A 20,983-nucleotide genomic window follows, 5' to 3' on the forward strand; every position below is an offset into this window, starting at 1 on the left:
TATATAGGGGTATTTTATACTGGCACATTGGGGGACATTAGCTCAACTGGGGGCATTACAAGGGGGTATTTTTTGCACTGTCACATTATAAGGAGAATTATTTCTACTGGGGGGGGGCATTATGGTGGGCTTTATTACTCCCCCCATGGTATGACCCCCTAGTAGCAGCACAGCCTCTCCCTGCTGTGCTATCCCTCTGCCCCTTCTCCAAATCCTTATTATGGAATCTTTCTCATTAGGATAAAGCACAACATCAGCTCCGAGCCCCCGGCCAAAGTGTGGAAGTGGCGTCTGAGACCCCCAAGGGCCAAGTAACTGTAAGTTTTCATAGTTCTATAAGCACCCTTGTTCTGTGGCGGCGGACAGAAAATAATCTGGAAGTGCCCCCCCGAGACCAGGCTCTGGATCCGCCACTGGACCGCTCCCAGGAGTGTACATTTCTTCTATACTGTAATCCGTATCCTCTGACCGGCAGAAATCGGCACTCGCTCGGTAACAACTAACAGGCAGTACCTGTAGGCTGTAGCCTGGCCCTGTTACCGAAGCTAGCCGAGTAGTGTAAGGTTAAGGTACTAGTAGAGATGAGTGGCCGCTGAATCCGGATTTAAAGTTTGTTACTGCAGGATATGGATTACAGTTTAGAAATGTCAAATGTACACTCCTGTGAGAGGCAAGGAGGGAGATCTGTGGATGACACTGTTATAGGGAGGGAGATCTGTGGATGACACTGTTATAGGGAGGGAGATCTTGTGGATGACACCTGTGTATAGGAGGGAGATCTGTGGATGACACTGTTATAGGGAGGGAGATCTGTGGATGACACTGTATAGGGAGGAGATCTGTGGATGACACTGTTATAGGGAGGGGGATCTGTGGATGACACTGTTATAGGGAGGGGGATCTGTGGATGACACTGTATAGGGAGGGGGATCTGTGGATGACACTGTTATAGGGAGGGGGATCTGTGGATGACACTGTTATAGGGAGGGAGATCTGTGGATGACACTGTTATAGGGAGGGGAGATCTGTGGATGACACTGTTATAGGGAGGGAGATCTGTGGATGACACTGTTATAGGGAGGGAGATCTGTGGATGACACTGTTATAGGAGGAGATCTGTGGATGACACTGTATAGGGAGGGGGATCTGTGGATGACACTGTTATAGGGAGGGGGATCTGTGGATGACACTGTTATAGGGAGGGAGATCTGTGGATGACACTGTTATAGGGAGGGGGATCTGTGGATGACACTGTTATGGGGAGGGAGATCTGTGGATGACACTGTTATAGGGAGGGAGATCTGTGGATGACACTGTTATAGGGAGGGAGATCTGTGGATGACACTGTTATAGGGAGGGGGATCTGTGGATGACACTGTTATAGGGAGGGAGATCTGTGGATGACACTGTTATAGGGAGGGAGATCTGTGGATGACACTGTTATAGGGAGGGAGATCTGTGGATGACACTGGTATAGGGAGGGAGATCTGTGGATGACACATATAGCATAAGATGCTATATACGGTATGTGTCATCCACAGATCCCCCTCCCTATAACAGTGTCATCCACAGATCCCCCTCCCTATAACAGTGTCATCCACAGGCAGCTAGGACATCTGAGAAATCTGAGTGATTTTTTATTTTTTTATTTTAAATCACAGACAGCAGGACCTTTCTTCCCTGTTGCGGTTTTAGGTATTGGGTAAAGTATCGCAGCATTTCTAAGCGTACTTGTGTAAATGTATCGTTGCTATAGGTGCCCCCAGTGTGCCCCCCCCCAAAAAAAATTGAAAGCTAGAGACGCCACTGTTGTGCAGCCCTAGTGCAGGTAATCTGTATCTCTCAGTAACAGACCCGCTGTCTGGTCCCCTAACGTCTTGTCTCAGTGCACATTAGTGGAGCTCTATGTCCGGGGACTGACCCTTCTCTACTCCTCCAGACACCGAACTAACCTCCTCCCGTCAGCCCATACATTCTAGTGATTAGTGAACCACCTCCCGTTAGCCCATACATTCTAATGAACCTCCTCCCATTAGCCAATACATTCTAGTGAACCTCCTCCCGTTAGCCCATACATTCTAGTGAACTTCCTCCCATTAGCCCATACATTCTAGTGAACCACCTCCCATTAGCCCATACATTCTAGTGAACCACCTCCCATTAGCCCATACATTCTAGTGAACTTCCTCCCATTAGCCCATACATTCTAGTGAACCACCTCCCATTAGCCCATACATTCTAGTGAACCACCTCCCATTAGCCCATACATTCTAGCGAACCACCTCCCGTTAGCCCATACATTCTAGCGAACCACCTCCCATGGTTTACTAGAATGTATGGGCAAACGGGAGGAGGTTCAATAGAATGTATGGGCAAACGGGAGGAAGTTCAATAGAATGTATGGGCTAACGGGAGGAGGTTTACTAGAATGTATGGGCTAACGGGAGGAGGTTTACTAGAATGTATGGGCTAACGGGAGGTGGCTCGCTAGAATGTATGGGCTAACGGGAGGAGATTTACTAGAATGTATGGGCAAACGGGAGGTGGTTCACTAGAATGTATGGGCAAACGGGAGGTGGTTTACTAGAATGCATGGGCTAACAGGAGGTGGTTCACTAGAATGTATGGGCTAACGGGAGGAAGTTCACTAGAATGTATTGGCAAACGGGAGGTTGTTCACTAGAACGTATGGGCAAACGGGAGGTGGTTCACTAGAACGTATGGGCTATAACGTATAGCCCATACGTTCTAGTAAACCACCTCCCGTTTGCCCATACGTTCTAGTGAACAACCTCCCGTTTGCCAATACATTCTAGTGAACTTCCTCCCGTTAGCCCATACATTCTAGTGAACCACCTCCTGTTCGCCCATGCATTCTAGTAAACCACCTCCCGTTTGCCCATACATTCTAGTGAACCACCTCCCGTTTGCCCATACATTCTAGTAAATCTCCTCCCGTTAGCCCATACATTCTAGCGAGCCACCTCCCGTTAGCCCATACATTCTAGTAAACCTCCTCCCGTTAGCCCATACATTCTAGTAAACCTCCTCCCGTTAGCCCATACATTCTATTGAACTTCCTCCCGTTTGCCCATACATTCTATTGAACCTCCTCCCGTTTGCCCATACATTCTAGTAAACCACCTCCCGTTTGCCCATACATTCTAGTGAACTTCCTCCCGTTTGCCCATACATTCTATTGAACCTCCTCCCGTTTGCCCATACATTCTAGTAAACCACCTCCCGTTAGCCCATACATTCTGTTAGCGGTCAGTGTGACCTCAGTACATGCGCAGTAGCACAGCAGGCTCGCGCTGTCCGGCAGATACCACCTGGTGACGCAGGGACCCGATCCCCCCTCAGATTCCTTCCTGTTAGGACTTTCCTGTAAGTACTGAGGTGATACAGAAGTGTCTCTCATCTGACAGACGGTTGGATTCGCTCATGGTTGTTTCTTGTACATTTATATCACATGACTCACTGGCGGACCCCCATAGCCCCCCATCCCTCTGTCTGCTGCTTCCCCTGCCGGGTGTAGCCCCAGCAGCAGCGCTGTGTGTGTGTGAGAGGCCGCACCGGACATGACGTTCCCAGCTTTGGAAGGAGGCGTGCCGCGCCGCGCAGGCGCACAACGACGGGGTAGGGAAATTTCACAGCAGAGTTGTTGAGAAGTAATGCGCTTGCGCCGTACCTCTCAGCAGGACATCGGCCGACACTGCGCATGCGTCAAAAATTATTATAATTTTTTCCTACCCTATAACGCTGCTGAGGCTCCCGGCGCATGCGCAGTGTCGGCCGGTGTCCTGCTGAAAGTTATGGCGCAGGCGCATTGCTTCTCAACAACTCTGCTGTGAAATTTCGTTACCCCGTCGAGCTGCACACCTCCTTCCAAAGCTGGGAACGTCATGTCCGGTGCCCCCGCCCCCATAACAGTGACCTCTACAGCACCCCGCCCCCATAACAGTGACCTCTACAGACCCCCGCCCCCATAACGGTGACCTCTACAGACCCCCGCCCCCATAACAGTGACCTCTACAGACCCCCGCCCCCATAACAGTGACCTCTACAGCACCCCGCCCCCATAACAGTGACCTCTACAGACCCCCGCCCCCATAACGGTGACCTCTACAGACCCCCGCCCCCATAACAGTGACCTCTACAGACCCCCGCCCCCATAACAGTGACCTCTACAGACCCCGCCCCCATAACAGTGACCTCTACAGACCCCGCCCCCATAACAGTGACCTCTACAGACCCCGCCCCTTAACCCTGACCCCCCACAGTTCCTGCCACTTTAAAATGGGACCTCCACAGCAGCCCCGCCCCTTTAACCCCTTTAGGACCCTGCCATATTTCACCTTCCTGCCCAGGTCATGTTTTGCAGATCTGCCCAGTGTCACTTTGTGTGGTGAGGACTTTAAACGCTGTCACTTCTCCAGGCCGTTCTGAGACCGTTTTCTCGTCACATATTGTACTTCATGACACTGGTAAAATGGAGTAAAAAAAAATTGCATTTTTATTTATAAAAAAAATACCAAATTTACAAAAAATTTTGAAGAATTTCCAAGTTTCAGTTTCTCTACTTCTATAAGGCCTCATGCACACGACCGTATTTTTTTAAGGTCCGCAAAAACGGGGTCCGTGATCCGTGACCGTTTTTTCGTCCGTGGATCTTCCTTGATTTTTGGAGGATCCACAGACATTAAAAAAAAAGTCGTTTTGGTGTCCGCCTGGCCGTGCGGAGCCAAACGGATCCGTCCTGAATTACAATGCAAGTCAATGGGGACGGATCCGTTTGACGTTGACACAATATGGTGCAATTGCAAACGGATCCGTCCCCATTGACTTTCAATGTAAAGTCAGGAGTCCCTTTAATACCATCGGATCTGAGTTTTCTCCAATCCATAGTAACATAGTACATAAGGCCGAATAAAGACATTTGTCCATCCAGTTCGGCCTGTCATCCTGCAAGTTGATCCAGAGGAAGGCAAAAAAACCCTGTGAGGTAGAAGCCAATTTTCCTCACTTTAATGGAATAAAAATTCCTTCCCGACTCCAATCAGAATAACTCCCTGGATCAGTGACCCCTCTCTAGTAGCTATAGCCTGTAATATTATTACGCTCCAGAAATACATCCAGGCCCCTCTTGAATTTCTTTATTGTACTCACCATCACCACCTCCTCAGGCAGAGAGCTCCATAGTCTCACTGCTCTTACCGTAAAGAATCCTCTTCTATGTTTGTGTACAAACCTTCTTTCCTCCAGGCGCAGAGGATGTCCCCTCGTCACAGTCACCGTCCTGGGGATAAATAGATGATGGGAGTGATCTCTGTACTGACCCCTGATATATTTATACATAGTAATCAGATCTTGATACTTTACTATGCAAGCCTTCTACAAGATCATTAATAAATATATTGAAGAGAACAGGGCCCAATACTGACCCCTGAGGTACCCCACTAGTGACAGTGACCCAATCTGAGTGTGTACTGTTAATAACCCCCCTCTGTTTTCTATCATTGAGCCAGTTACTTACCCACATACAGACGTTTTCTCCCAGTCCGAGCATTCTCATTTTATATACTAACCTTTTATGTGGTACAGTGTCAAATGCTTTAGAGAAGTCCAGATATACGACATCCATTGATTCGCCGCTGTCAAGTCTAGAACTTACCTCCTCATAGAAACTGATTAAATTTGTTTGACATGACCGATCCCTCACGAAGCCATGCTGATATGGCGTTATTTGCTTATTTCCGTTAAGATGCTCTAACATAGCATCTCTCAGAAAACCTTCAAACAGTTTACACACAACAGATGTTAAACTTACCGGCCTATAGTTTCCAGGCTCTGTTTTTGGACCCGTTTTTAATATTGGCACCACATTTGCCATGCGCCAATCCTGTGGGACATTCCCTGTCAGTATAGAGTCTGCAAGTTTTAGAAATAAGGGTCTGGCTATGACATTACTTAATTCCCTTAGGATACGGGGGTGTATGCCATCTGGTCCTGGCGATTTTGTCTATTTTAATATTTTAAGTCGCTGTTGTACTTCTTCCTGGGTCAGACAGGACACTTTTAATGGGGAATTTATTTTTACATTCAGCATTTCATCTGACAGTTTATTTTCCTCAGTGAATACATTGGAGAAAAAAATATTTAACAGCTTTGCTTTCTCCTCGTCGCTCTCTGCGACTCCCCCCTCATTACTCTTTAAAGGGCCGACACCTTCAGATTTATACTTTTTAACATTTATCTAATTGACATTTTAGGGTTAGTTTTACTCTCTTTGGCAATTAATCTCTCGGTCTCTAGTTTGGCCGCTTTTATTTGTTTTTTACATGTTCTATTTTTTTCCTTATAGTTTTTCAGTGCTTCCGTGCTACCCTTCTGTTTTAGTGATTTATATGCTTTCTTTTTGTCATTTATTGCTTTCTTTACAGTTCTGTTTATCCACATTGGTTTCTTTTTGTTCCTTAACCTTTTATTCCCATACGGTATGTACCTCTCACAATGAGATTTTAGGATGCTTTTAAAGATATCCCATTTTGTGGATGTATTTTTATTTTTGAGGACTTTGTCCCAGTTAGTTAGGTCTATGGCCTCTCTTAGTTGGCTAAATTTTGCTTTTTTGAAGTTTGGTATTTTTGCTCCTCCCTGTAGAAATGCTCTTTTGAATGATAATTGGAAGGTTATTACTTTATGGTCACTATTTCCCAGGTGTCTCGTTCTGTCAGGTCTATTGGTTAATACTAAGTCCAGTATGGCCGTCCCTCTCGTCGTGTCCTGAACCAGTTGGGAACGGTAATTGTCTTTGGTTATTGCCAAGAACCTGTTTCCCTTATGAGATATACAAGTTTCAGTTTCCCAGTCTATATCTGGGTAGTTGAAGTCCCCCATAATAACCACCTCATTATGATTTGCCGCCTCGTCTATCTCGTTTAGTAGTAGATTTTCTGTGGACTCTGGTATGTTAGGTGGTTTATAGTAAACTCCTATTAGTAATTTATTGTTGTTTTTAGCTCCATGTATCTCTACCCACAGTGACTCCACATGTTCATGTCCCTCACTTATATCTTCACGGAGTGTGGGCTTTAGACAGGACTTTACATAAAGGCAAACCCATCCCCCTCTCCGGTTTTGACGATCCTTTCTAAACAGACTGTAACCTTGTACATTAACTGCCCAGTCATAGCTATCATCCAGCCATGTCTCAGTTATTCCCACTGTCTTATTCCTCCTCACACATCACTAATTCCAGCTCCCCGGTTTTATTAGTCAGGCTTCTAGCATTAGTATACATACATTTGAGAGGTTTATGTATATTTTTTACCCTACACCTCTCCTTCTGAACTGTTCTAGTCCCTCCTTCCATTCCTCCCCCAGTCCCACTACCTTGCCCCCGGTCTCTATCTGCACTATCTTCCACTACTATAATGTAATTACCCTCCTCCCCAGTCCCTAGTTTAAACACTCCTCCAACCTTCTAGCCATCTTTCTCCCCAACACAGCTGCCCCTTCCCCATTGAGGTGCAGCCCATCCCTATAATAGAGCCTGTAGCCGATAAAGAAGTCGGCCCAGTTCTCCAGGAACCCAAACCCCTCCTTCCTAAACCAGTTCTTGAGCAGCTTGTTAATCTCTCTAATCTCCCGCTGCCTTTCTTGTGTGGCCCGTGGTACAGGCAGTATTTCAGAAATTCTCTATTATACGACTACTACTCCCAATGATAGTGTTAAAGTATCTGAAGTGGCCTTCAATCTGAATTTCAGGAACATTTTGATTCGCCACAAAACCAAATTTCCTTGTGCTTCGTGGTAACGAGACTTATTTATAATGAGCCAATTTTCATTAAAATCTTACATAGTTAATACGGTTGAAAAAAGACATAAATCCATCAAGTTCAACCAAGGGATCCCAAAATGAAGTCAGACTCAGATTTCTACACATTTTCATAAGCATTAGGGCTTGTTCACATGACTGCGCCGTGTTTTGTGGTCCGCAAATTGCCCTTTATAGAAATGCCTATTCTTGTCTGCAAACGGACAAGAATATGACATGACTCAACACTTTTGCGGGGCCACAGAACGGAGCAACGGATGCGGACAGCACACGGAGTGCTGTCCACATCTTTTGCGGCACTTTAGAAGTGAATGTGTCCGCACCACGGTTGTGTGAAAACCACGGTTGTGTGAACGAGCCCTTAATGTGATTTACTTTTAAGAATTCATCTAAATCCTTTTTAGCACTGTCCACTGTTCCTGCTGTGACCACGTCCTGAGGAGTCTATTCCACAGATTCACAGTTCTTACAGTAAAGAAGCTTTGACGCTTCTGGAGACTGAACTTTTTCTTCTCCAGTCGGAGGCAGTGCCCCCTTATCTTTTGAGGGCATTTTACATGGAACAGTTTTTCACTGTATTTTTTGTATGGTCCATTTATATATTTGTATAGGTTAATCATGTCCCTCCTTAGGCTCCATTCACACGTCCATAAGTGTTTTACGGATCCGCCAAACAAGGACACCAGCCATGTGCGTTTAGCATTTTGCGGACCGCACATGGCCGGCACTATAATAGAAAATGACTAATCCCCTCCGTAATTGCGGACAAGAATAGGACATGTTCTATTCTTTTACGAATTTGGAAGTGCGGAGTGTTTTCTGTCCCCGTTGGAAATTAATTGGTCCGCATCCGTTCCGCTAAATTGCGGAACGGATGCGGACCTATTCTGCGGACATGTGAATGGAGCCTTAGACATCTCTTCTCAAGACTAAATAAATTCAATTCTTTTAATATTTCTTCATAAATAAGACCCTCTATATCCCTTATCAGTTTAGTCGTTCTCCTCTGTACTCTCTACAGCTCCAGGGCATCCTTTCTAAGGACTGGTGTCCACAACCGAACTGCATATTCCAGGGCCGCACCAACGCTATGTAAGGGTACTTTTGTTCTGTCCCCACATGAAGGCGAATGAAGGTGTAACTGATAATGACCTTGTGACTGTCCTACCTTCGTATCCAAGCAGTGGAGCAGACCGGACCGGCAGATGCTCAGGTTAGATGGATCCAGACGCAGACATGAGGATGCAATCAAACGTGGGTTTATTTGATCCAGAGCAGTGACATACAGTGATGCAGTACAGGAATGCAGTAGATGCTGTGATGTGGATGTCTTTCCTGAGGCTAACTGCTGAGGCAACTGCTGGTCAAAAACTGATGCCTTCACAAGCCAAGATGTGTGTCTCCAGTCACAAGGAGTGCAGCACTGAAAATGGCTACAGGAAGTGACAAGGACCAAGGCTGCTAAAACCACGCCCAGAGAGAAAAATTTTATAGACAAGGAACAAGGCGTGCAGCATACGAATTCCGGCCAGCAGATGGCAGCAGAGAAACAATACATAGAAACAACATAGTAAAAGGAGATAATAATGCAGTGCAGGAATTAAATTTGAAAAGAACAGCACAACTTTCACACTAGCGGCAAGGAATTCCGGCAGGCCATTCCGGCGGGTGAACAGCCTGTTGGATCCGTGCTGGCACTAGTGCACGCATGCCCCTAGATGACTGCTACAATGGGGGCAGGCCGGAGTTCCGACAGCAGCACAGCAAACAGCATGTTGTAGTTTTATTTAGTAATCGATCAGTAATACGGTGCAACTCTTACCAGATTACCACGTCCGTCATATATGGAGGCCACAGCACAGCCCCTGTGACTTGGACAGAATTATTATCTTTTGGGGTCCAGATGTGATCTATCAGGGTTGGTTTCTAGATTCTATAGTTTTTTTTGGTTGGACCACATCCCGGTACAGACTATCCGTGATTTCCTTATCCCATATTTTGGCTAAACTCTATGAGGGAGATTTATCAAAACTGGTGTAATGTAAAACTGTTTTAGTTGCCCATAGCAACCAATCAGAATTCACCTTTCATTTTTCAGCGCTCCTTTAGAAAATAAAAGGAGGAATATGATTGGTTGTTATGAGCCACTAAGCCAGTTCAACTTTACACCATTTTTCATAAATCTCCCCCTATGAATTTAATTAAAGACATTGTGGAGCACTCATCACTACAGCCCCCCCACCAGTGTTAAAAAAAAAAAAAAACACAAAAAATAAAACGTTCCCTTCCCCCATTTGCTTACGCTGCTGACTGGAGGACAGGACCTGTGAAACGTCATCACGCTGGAGGCAGGTCCTGTCCTGAGCTTCCAGTCAGCATCGAGTGTTCACCACAGCGCGAGCAAATGGGGGAACTAACTGGGGGAACTAATGTGGGGCATTATTCTACCTGGGGGCACTAAGGGGGACATTATTTTTACTAGGGGCACTATAGGGGGTGTGAGAGTGACAGACCTCACACAGGTTAGAAGCAAGGAAGGGGTGGATAGTGTGGCCCACACCCCTATTCCACCACAGGTGAGACCTGCTGGAGGTACTCAGGTGGGCATAAAGCACCTCCCAGGGTGTCAGTAAGGGGGGAGTGTGCAAACAGAGGCCTGGTGAGGCTCTGTGAGTGTGTTCTCAGCTGGGAAAGGCTGAGAGACCACGAGACTGGGAGATATTCTGACCGTGCTGCAGCCTCGGGATTGGTGGACTATTGAGCTGAGAAAGCCGCACCTGAAACAATGTGTGAACTGTGATATATACTGTAGGTGAGTTAGAGAGACACGTCTTATGTATTAGTTAGTGCCCAGACGGGCAGGCTTTTATTTTGTACTGTTTATGTTTGTGCTTTTGCCACAATAAAGCAAAGTTTGGCCCCTAAATTCTGATGTCCGTGATGAAGTATGTGGTTGCAACCCCCGGAAAAGAGCTAACCCCCCCCCACAATTGGTGTCGGATGCGGACACATGTCCGTGCTGAAAAGTAAAAGGCAAAGTGGTTGCTAGGAGCAATGACATCGCAGCAAAGGGCAGCGTCCTTGCTGTTCTGGACATTTTTTTGTTGTTGCTGGGTTGCAAAGGAAATTGGTGTGTGGATCTTAAAGGGCCAGAAGCCCAGTATGAGAGACTGATCTGTGGAAATGGCTGCAAAATGGTATAGCCCATGGGAGAAATCCTGCGAGTTAGTGATTGGGGGAATCCCGCTGGGGGTCATTCTAGACTCCCACCAGCAAGTGTCTCGGATCCTGCCTGAAATTTTGGACTTTGTAACAAAGGGGCCAGAGACAAAAACTACGGTGTCACTGACCTTTGTGACGGACTTTGGCTTCGTACAGTGGGAGCTCTTGAAATGCGAGACCCTGAGGGTAGAGTTCATACTGGGCAAGAACTTTCCATTCTTTTGGCAGATATGGAGCGGCAAGAGTGCTTCAGGTTCTGCGGTTGGAGTTCCGGAGACAAAGATATGTGCTGTTGCCAAAGGCAACCAACGGGGATAAAAGGAGGTGGAGAGCGCTTTGGCTCTCAGAAGTTCTATATTTCCTGCAAATGTGCACAGAGTCCTAAAGAGTGCGGCTGGAGTGACCGTCCGGGAAAAGTCTGGACTCAAGGCCAGGGCATTTCAGTAGCAACGGTTGCATCACGGATTCTGCAGGTGATCGTGGTACCAGGAACCAGGGGCAGGCTTCCAAAGTCCGGAAGAAGGATGATGATCTCGGTAGAGATGTCCCTGGAATGTCCTTGTCTCCCAAGAATGCCGAACCCGTAACATCAGGGGGCAAGAACGTTCCTGTTGAGTATGAGGCAGACCCAGTGACAGTGGGCCGGTGGCAGTTGCTACCTGCTGGGCCGGTATGTGGTAAGACACCCAGTCGAGAAACTGCTACAAAATATGTGACAATGTGAAAAAAGCAGTGTCTGAACAGGCGGGTAAGCCTGTTGTGGTTGCTCCCCCACAGGAGTCTGCAGGGGAGAAGGTTACTGTGTTGCCTAAATTGCCTGTAACAAAAGCTAGGTTTGGGATGGCAAAACTCAGAGATCCTATGCTAGCCCGAGTAAGAGGTAGCACGATAGTGAAACCTGAGACTGGATAAAGTGATAAAGGGGCTGGACAGTCATGCGGATAATAAGGACTATCCAGTGGTTCTCACTCAGTGTGAGACTCCATTAAGAGCTGGGACTTGTGAACTTAATGTTATAAATATGCTCATACATGAGGGAATGTTGGGCCGTGATTTCCCGTTGTTCCGTGACTTGTGGGGAAGTGGAAACACTTCTGCAGTCAGTGACGAAACTCCTGCAGAACTGGTACCTAATCCTTTAAGTGAAGTGACCATTAAAAACAATGGTGCAGATAAGGTGCAAGGTGATTGTGCCAAGTTGGCGGAAATGCATAATGAAAGGGGGATGTCATGTGAAATATCTGATGTTGATAACATGCCTTTTCCGTTGCAGGTTGTGGTCAGGGGAGAAGCGCCCCCTGGTGGTAAAAATGTAAATGATGATGAAGCTTTATTTTCTTCATCTGCTATTTTTCATGAAGATCTATATGACTTGATTAAAAGATTTGAAGAAATGCATATAAGTAGTGTGGAGCCAAGCACAGCTCCAACTCAGTGTTTGAATGTGCAGGAAAATATGGTAGGGCTAGAGGGTGTACCGCACGTACCAGAGGTGGATATGCAGTCTCCACAGTGTTTTATGGTTACTAAGGAAGTGTCCCAGGTGGGGATTAGCTCATCGGTGCCCCTAGAGGTCAGAATTAATAATGACACGAGCGGTATATGTGACGTATGTGCTGTGACCGATAGCAACTCAGAGAGTGAAGCTACCATGTCAAGGTCCTGCGAAACTAAGGTGGTTACTAGTAGCGACCAGACAGTTATATCTGACGAGATGAGAATTAAGTCGGGTGACGTCAGCCTAGTGTCTGAAGCCCATATCCAGACAGTTGTAGATGACCTGACAGGACAGTACAGCTGCAAACAGAAGGATGATCTCTCTCTCTCTCCACACGGCTCCCTAGAAACGTTAGAGAGGGACTAGCTGTCTTCACAGAGCAACTGAAGAAGGCTTCAGAAGGGTCAAAGGAGGAGAGCCAGAAAGAGAATGGTGATACTCATACATCTGCTGCAGCAGAGCCGAGCGAGGAGTAGCTGGAACCGGAGGCCCAAAAGCGGGGCACTTCCCACAAGCTTGTGCAAAAAGCCGAAAAGAAACTGTTGAAAAACATGGAGTTGATGGTTCAGCGCCTGGAGAAAAAGTGTCTGACATACGAAAAGTTGGAGAAAACCAAGAACAAACTTCAGCGAGAATTGGATGATCTGATGGTGGACCTGGACCACCAGAAGCAAATTATGTCTAACCTAGAGAGGAAACAGAAGAAGTTTGACCGGCTCCTGGCTGAAGAGAAATACATCTCGGCTCGATATGACGAAAAACGTGACCGAGCGGAGACTGATGCTTGGGAGAAGGAGACCAAGGCCCTCTCCTTGGCTAGAGCCCTTGAAGAAGCGCTTGAGGAGCAGGCTGAATTTGAGAGGCTGAACAAGCAACTCAGAGCAGAGATAGAGGATCTCGTGAGCTCAAAGGATGACGTCGGGAAGAACGTCTATGAGTTGGAGAAGTCTAAGTTAGAGCCTATTAAGAATGGGTCTGGAGATGGTGGCACTGCGGTGCTGGCCGAGGCAGAGAAGATGGAAGATGCTTCTGCTGAACCAGTTGATGGGGCTGATGTGGATGCCGAAGACCACAGACCTGTGGTAGAGTGTAGCCCAGGCCTGGAAGACGTCCCCTCTGCCTACAAGGCCTTCCAAATAGCCATCAGCCTGCTGGGGAAGAAGTACGAGGAGGTGGACAATCAGTTTTCGGATCCTGGCTATTACGATGGGCTGGCTCTCCTGACTCCTCCCCAAAAGGAGAACAGTGTCCTAGGGTGAGCCTCTGGAGAAAATGCCAGAAGACGAGGAGTCTGCTGAAGACCCGGTGCCTTCCTTCCTCGATGAGAAAGAGGGGGGAGGAGTTAAGAGGGCAAGTATATGGTGCCATGTCCGAGAAGGATGAGAAGGCTGTCAAGAGACTGGAGACTCTCCAAGAAGACACAGGCTGAAGAAGTTAAGGCCTATGTGTTGATGGACCTGGAGTCCCCAGGTGCTGCAGAGACCAAAGCTAAGTCAAAGGGAAGCGGCAGCAAAAGTGGAAAAAGCCACTAAAGAAGCAGAGGTCTCTGAAACTGCCACCATAGCTGGGGAAACCACTGCTGGAAAGAAGGAAGAAGTGAACCAGATGCACTTAAAAGAAGTGAGCAGGGGCAAGCATGCTCTGCTGAAGGAGCCCCGCAAAGCAAAGGAGAAAGTGTCTGGACATGACCATGACTGGGAACAGTTCAGTCAAGAGCTGCAGCAGTCCAAGAAAGGACATGAGGAGCATGTGCAGAAGCCAGAGGATCTAAAAAGAGAGAGAGATCAAAGAGTGCGAGAGCGCATCATCATCACCCGGGAAAGAGTAGAAAAAGAGTATCTGGCCATGAGATGGGCACATGAGGCCTTTAGGCAGTTTCTATTGGGCAAGACGTCAGTTTTGGTGATAAACCAAGCTCTGCTGGCGTGGGTCTGGCAGAACAAAGGGAAGGTTCACCATCCTCCTGTGGTTATGCATGTGTTCACCATCACGGGCTTGAACAAAGGGGGGGAGGGGTATGTGAGACAGTGACAGATCTCACACAGGTTAGAGGCAAGGAAGGAGTGGATAGTGCGGCCCACACCCCTATTCCACTGTTATGGAATATTGAGACAAAATGGATACTTGCTTGTTGAGAACTATACTATAGTTAAAATGGCGGTCAGGTACCCAGCCAACGCCTATAACAAGAATCTTGCTCTTTGCTTTATCATGTGTCACAAGACGGTTTCCGTTCAGCTCAAGCAAGCAGCCTCAAAGAGACAGAAAGTAACAGCTTCCCCCATCTGGAAGGGGCAGGGGGGAACTTCCTCTTGCACATAGATGTGACAGAAGATACAGAGTTTATAGCCAATAGAAAAGATATACACCACCTTACACCCCCACTCCTTCCTGTCCTATATACTGTCTGCTGTTCCGCAATAAACCAGAGATCCTGTTATGACCCCTAGCTGTGTGTTGTCTCAGTAATGATCTCTCAGTATATGTATACTTTAACATTAATTAATTTGGAGCAGTACATCAACCGAACTGGCAGCTTGACCAGAACCAGAACCAGAACCAGAACACCATCACTGCAGTACCTCCTTCCTGGCTCACTAATTACCCTGTTCTGGACTAGAGGGGGTTATGCAACATAACCCCGTGACCAAGCCACTCTCAGTCACTTCCCCTGGATTCTCCCGGACTAAAACCCCCCAACTCCACCTCCCTGCTGGAGTCATGTCGCAGTTTGTTGTCAGCCAAACATGCCCCTTCAATCTGTTGGGCTCTGATTTTCTTCTGAAAATCCAGGCTAACATACAGTTCAAAGATGATGGAACGGTACAGCCCTACACTCGGAAGATACTTGCCTCCTTATGGCGTTAACTACATTTCAGGACGCTGACTCATATGAGCAAGGGGATTCGCTGCAAACCATTTTGCACCTCATCCCCGATACTCTCTGGGCTAAAGGACCCCAGGATATCGGACGCTTTCTATCTCACAACAGGATGCTATTAACCTCCAAGGGCAGGTCCTCATGTAGAATGGGGCAATCAAGATCACTACCTCTCCCTGTAACTCGCCCCTTTACCCAGTTCGGAAGAAAAGGGAGAAAGTACAGCCTCCAACGTACCCCATGGTGCAGGACCTCCGAGCTGTCAATGAGGCTACTGTTCTTGAGACACCTATTGTCCCCAACCCACACACACTCCTCGCTGGGCATTCCACCCACTGCCACTACTTTCACTGTCATTGATCTGGCCAATGCATTCTTTTCTATTCCCTTACATGAGAAATGTCAATTTCTTTCTGCTTTCACACATGCAGGCAAACAGTACATCTGGACTGTTATGCCTCAAGGGGCCCAAAACAGCCCTTCCTGATTCAGCAAGGCTATGTCCTCTGCTCTGCAACCCTGGCAAGCAGATCACCCGGAAGTAGAACTCCTCCAATATGTGGATGACCTTCTCCTGTGTGCAGTCTCTCCCCAAATCTGCATGACTAAGTCTGTCTCACTTCTCCAGTTCCTACCCTCCGCTGGATGTCGAGTCTCACAAGCCAAACAACAACTGTGTCTCCCCAGAGTTGTCTTCCTAGGTCATTGTATCTCTGACATTCAACTCCCGGACACCCCTCATCAGCTGCAAACCTTCCTGGGACTCATCTCCTACTGCAGGCCCTGGATCTCTGATGATTCTGTCCTCATGCAAGCCTTATATGACTGTATACCTCGCAATGCTACTACTCCTTTCCAGATGACAATGGAGGCCGGAGAAGCCTTTCAGTCATTGAAGGCCGGCATTGCATCTGCCCCTGCTCTTGGCATCCCCAACTACAACCTTCCCTTCCGACTGTATGGCATGGAACGCCAAGGTCACGCCACTGGAGTCCTCACTCAAACTCATGGTGGCCGCAATCGACCCTTGGGTTACTATTCTAAGCGTCTTGACCCTGTAGCCAGAGCCGCCCCTTCCTGCGTCAGAGCTGTCCATGCCGCCAGCTCTCTTCTAGACATCACATCTGACGTTGTGCTGGGTCATCCCCTCACTATTCTGGCTCCCCATGACTTTTCTGCCATCCTCCAGCAGACTCAACCTAAACATCTTACTGCACGATGCCACCTCCGGCTCCAGTGTTGTCTGCTCCTGCCAGATAATGTCACCATTCAGAGATGCCACATCCTCAATCCTGCTGCACTCCTTCCTTTTCCAAGCGGGGAGTATACTGGAGGTTCTGAAGATTTTATTGATCTACATGCTGAAGAGGATCTTCAGGAAGAAGAATTATGGGCCTCAACCGACTCTTTTTACGATGAACAAGAACATGATTGCATCACAATGATGGAAGCTGAAGTAGGGACACCATCATCAGTCTAAGACACTCCTCTGACAAACCCTCATTGGACCCTCTTTGTGGACGGCTCAAGGTACGCCGATGACAAGGGGAAGTTCCATACAGGCATGGCAGTCACTAGTGAGCATGAGGTGCTGTGTGCAAAACAATTCCGCCCAGACCAGTCAGCACAGGAGGCTGAACTCATTGCCCTCACTGAAGCCTGCCTCATGGCAAAAGACTACCGCCAATATCTACACAGATTCTAGATATGCCTTTGGAGTGGTTCATGACTTTGGACTAATATGGAAGGCCCGGGACTACATCACAGTCGTAGGAACCCCAATCAAGAATGCTTTAGCAGTAGCGGCCCTAATGGCAGCAGTACTCCTGCCCACCCAAGTGGCAGTGATCAAAGTAAAGGCCCATACTTGAGCTGACACCCCTGAGGGCAGAGGAAATGCCCTAGCTGACCAAGCAGCCAAGGGAGTAGCAGTGAAAGAGGAAAGAGTCCAGTCAGACCAGATTATGGTAACACAGGAAGACCTGGAACAAGAAGAAATCACATGAGACCTACTGATACAAATGCAGAAACAGGCCACTCCCAGGGAAAAGGAAATCTGGCTGAAAGAATCAGCTCTCGAAGAAGAGGAATCTGGACTATGGACACAAGGAAAGAGAGTATGCCTACCTAGAGCGCTCTATCCCCTAATAGCCTCAGTGGACCATGGGCCCACCCACCAATTCAAAACCATCATGAAAGAACCAATTGACAAAATATGGGTTGCCCCAGGGATAACCCCTGTCCCGGTGAGACATACTCAAGCGTGTCTCATCTGTGCAGAGTGTAACCCCGGCAGAAACGAGCCCACGCCCCGAAAATGTCTCCCAAAAGCCTTATATCCCTTTCAGAGGATACAAATCGACCATATCCAGATGCCAATGTGCCAAGGGTTTCAATATGTGCTATTAGTGATAGACTTGTTCTCTGGGTGGCCAGAAGCCTACCTCGTCTGAAACCAGACAGCAACCACTACTGCTAAGAAACTAATGCAGGAAACTGTTTATAGGTTCAGAGTACCTGAGGTCATTGAGAGTGATCAGGGCCCAGCATTCACTGCTAGTCTAACCCAAGAGGTCTGGAAGATGGTAGGGTCACACCTAGCGTATCATACCCCATACAGACCCCAAAGCAGCGGCAAAGTCGAAAGATTGAACGGGGTGTTGAAATCTAAAATGCTGAAGATGATCAGGGAGACAGGGCTTGATCGGGTTCAGTGTTTGCCTAGTACCCTCTTTTCAGTTAGGCATACACCAAGGCCCCCACACAAACTAACCCCATATGAGATCTTTTTTGGGACAGGGCCAAGAATGGGACAGTATTTCCCACAACAGTTACAAATGCATTATGAATCTGTTGCAAAATATGTGATAGCCTTGAGCAAGCAATTGTCTAACATACATGCATAAGTTTTCTCTTCTATTCCTCTAGGGAAGCCACACTCTCAAACCTGGAGAGTGGGTGGTGGTCAAGAAACACGTCAGAAGCACCCTCGAACCATGATACGAGGGACCCTACCAGGTGTTGCTGACCACACCAACCTCTGTGAAACTCGAAGGGAGACCCACCTGGATCCACGCTTCACATTGTAAAAGAGTAAAGGCTGTCCCATTGACCCAGGAACTATAAGCCATGAGGATTTACATACTTATCATGACTTTGACAGTAGGCATATCCGCAGTATTCACGCCACTGGGTGATGAATAGGACAATTCACTGATACCACACCATCAAATTTTAGTCCGGGGATTGAAGGAGACTGAAACTCTGAGAGATTGTTGGATCTGTACCCACAGTCTCATGAGTTCAACCAGTACGCCTTATTTTGCAATACCCCTGGAACTTTCTGAATTGATTGACCTGTCTAACTCTACCATCTTTCTCACTAGCATACACCAAGTTAAATCCAGTAAACACAAGGACAGGAAAGTGTCCTTACCTGTCGCAGGGTGGACAGATGCCCCATGGCTCATGATAAACAGATCAGGACCCTCGATAGATTATAGCTCTACTCCCTGGCAAGAGGGATACTGGGCTAATGTCACATGTTTTCCTAGCTGGACACACTGTTATTGTCTCCAAGTAGAAACCAAAGGTATGACATTTAGACCACACATACACTCAGGTTGCAATGACTCAAAAATAGACAGCCATGTACAGTGTATTGGTGTAGATGCAATGAACAGAAAAGACCTACCTTGTTTCAACCGTATTGTACAGGATCTCCTGACAGGCACATTAGCTAACAACACCGAAGGTCAGTCAAAAGGATATGAGCTGGTGAAAGGGATACAATTAGCCAAACCAATTACCCAATTATTCAATAGCATAGCAGTGGCAGTTCCAGAAGACATATACTTAGTTTGTGGACACAAAGCGTATAAGGGGTTATCCAAGAATGTCACAGGACTGTGCACCATCGCCAGGCTTACTCCTGCCACCTTTATAGTACCACACTCTGAGATTGACATAAATGCAGTACCTAAACACATCTTATATCGTAAGGCCAAAGATAACATACCCAGACCAAATGGCAAGCCATATGTAGTAGAGATGAGCATTCCCAACAAAATTGTTAGTTCCATCTTCGTATATCCCATGATACTGCAGATGTGGGATCATCTGGTGGTGGCAACTGATTATCTAGATGATCAAATATGGGAAGTGATGAGCCTTATGAACACCTCGAACATTGTGCAAAACCAGTTGATCATTGTCACCAACCAACACACATTAGTTCTAGACTGTGTTACTGCTAAAGATGGAGGTATGTGCCAGGTTGTGGGACCCGCTTGTTGCCATTACATAGACCCGCAGGGTAGTTTGCAAGTAATGGTGGGTCTAGACAAAATGGCGGATCTAAGGGACAAATGGCTGGACGCACATAAAGCTGATAAAGATACATGGTGGTCTGATACCTTCTCCTTCCTTAACCCCGCCAACTGGTTTAAAAGGTATTGGGGATTGGCTCATGGGAATTGTCCAAGTAATATTACAGGTAGCCCTATTACTATTGGTGATATATATATATATATATAGTAATTAAGCTTGTTCTTAATTGTGTGACCCGCCTTTTAAAAAGAGTGAAGAAAACTGATGAACAACCCATCATGCTCATGTATGGTGATGAGGAAGAACAGAAGGAAACATCTCTCAACACAGCTCCCCCTCCTCACTATGATGCCCGGCTGAGATAGGGTGAGAAGAATCCCAGGGTATTACCACAAGTCCGAGCAACCGGGAGCCTACCTAGAAGGGGTAGGTTGTCGCCACTGCGGGTTAAGAGGATACGAATGGTATGCCCAGGGGATTCGTTAGGCAAGGGAAAGTCTACAATCAAGTCTCCAAGGGGATACTGTTATGGAATATTGAGACAAAATGGATACTTGCTTGTTGAGAACTATACTATAGGTAAAATGGCGGTCAGGTACCCAGCCAACGCCTATAACAAGAATCGTGATCTTTGCTTTATCATTTGTCACAGGACGGTTTCCGTTCAGCTCAAGCAAGAAGCCTCAAAGAGACAGAAAGAAGCAGCTTCCCCCATCTGGAAGGGGGAGGGGGAACTTCCTCTCGCACATAGATGTGACAGAAAATACAGAGTTTATAAGCAATAGAAAAGATATACGCCACCTTACACCCCCCGCTCCTTCCTGTCCTGTAGACTGTCTGCTGTTCCGCAATGAACCAGAGATCCTGTGTGTTGTCTCAGTATTGATCTCTCAGTATACGTATACTTTAACATTAATTATATTGGAGCAGTACATCTACAGAACTGGCAGCTTGACTAGAACCAGAACACCACCACAGGTGAGACCAGCTGGAGGCATAAAGCACCTCCCAGGGTGTCAGTAAGGGGGGAGTATGCAAATAGAGGCCTGGTGAGGCTCTGTGAGTGTGGTCTCAGCTGGGCAAGGCTGAGAGACCACGAGGCTGGGAGATATTCTGACCGTGCTGCAGCCTGAGGATTGGTGGACTATTGACCTGAGAAAGCCGCACCTGAAACAGTGTGTGAACTGTGATGTATACTGCAGGTGAGTCAGAG

Source organism: Bufo gargarizans, chromosome 3 (genome assembly GCF_014858855.1).
Source record: "Bufo gargarizans isolate SCDJY-AF-19 chromosome 3, ASM1485885v1, whole genome shotgun sequence".
NCBI lineage: Eukaryota > Metazoa > Chordata > Amphibia > Anura > Bufonidae > Bufo > Bufo gargarizans.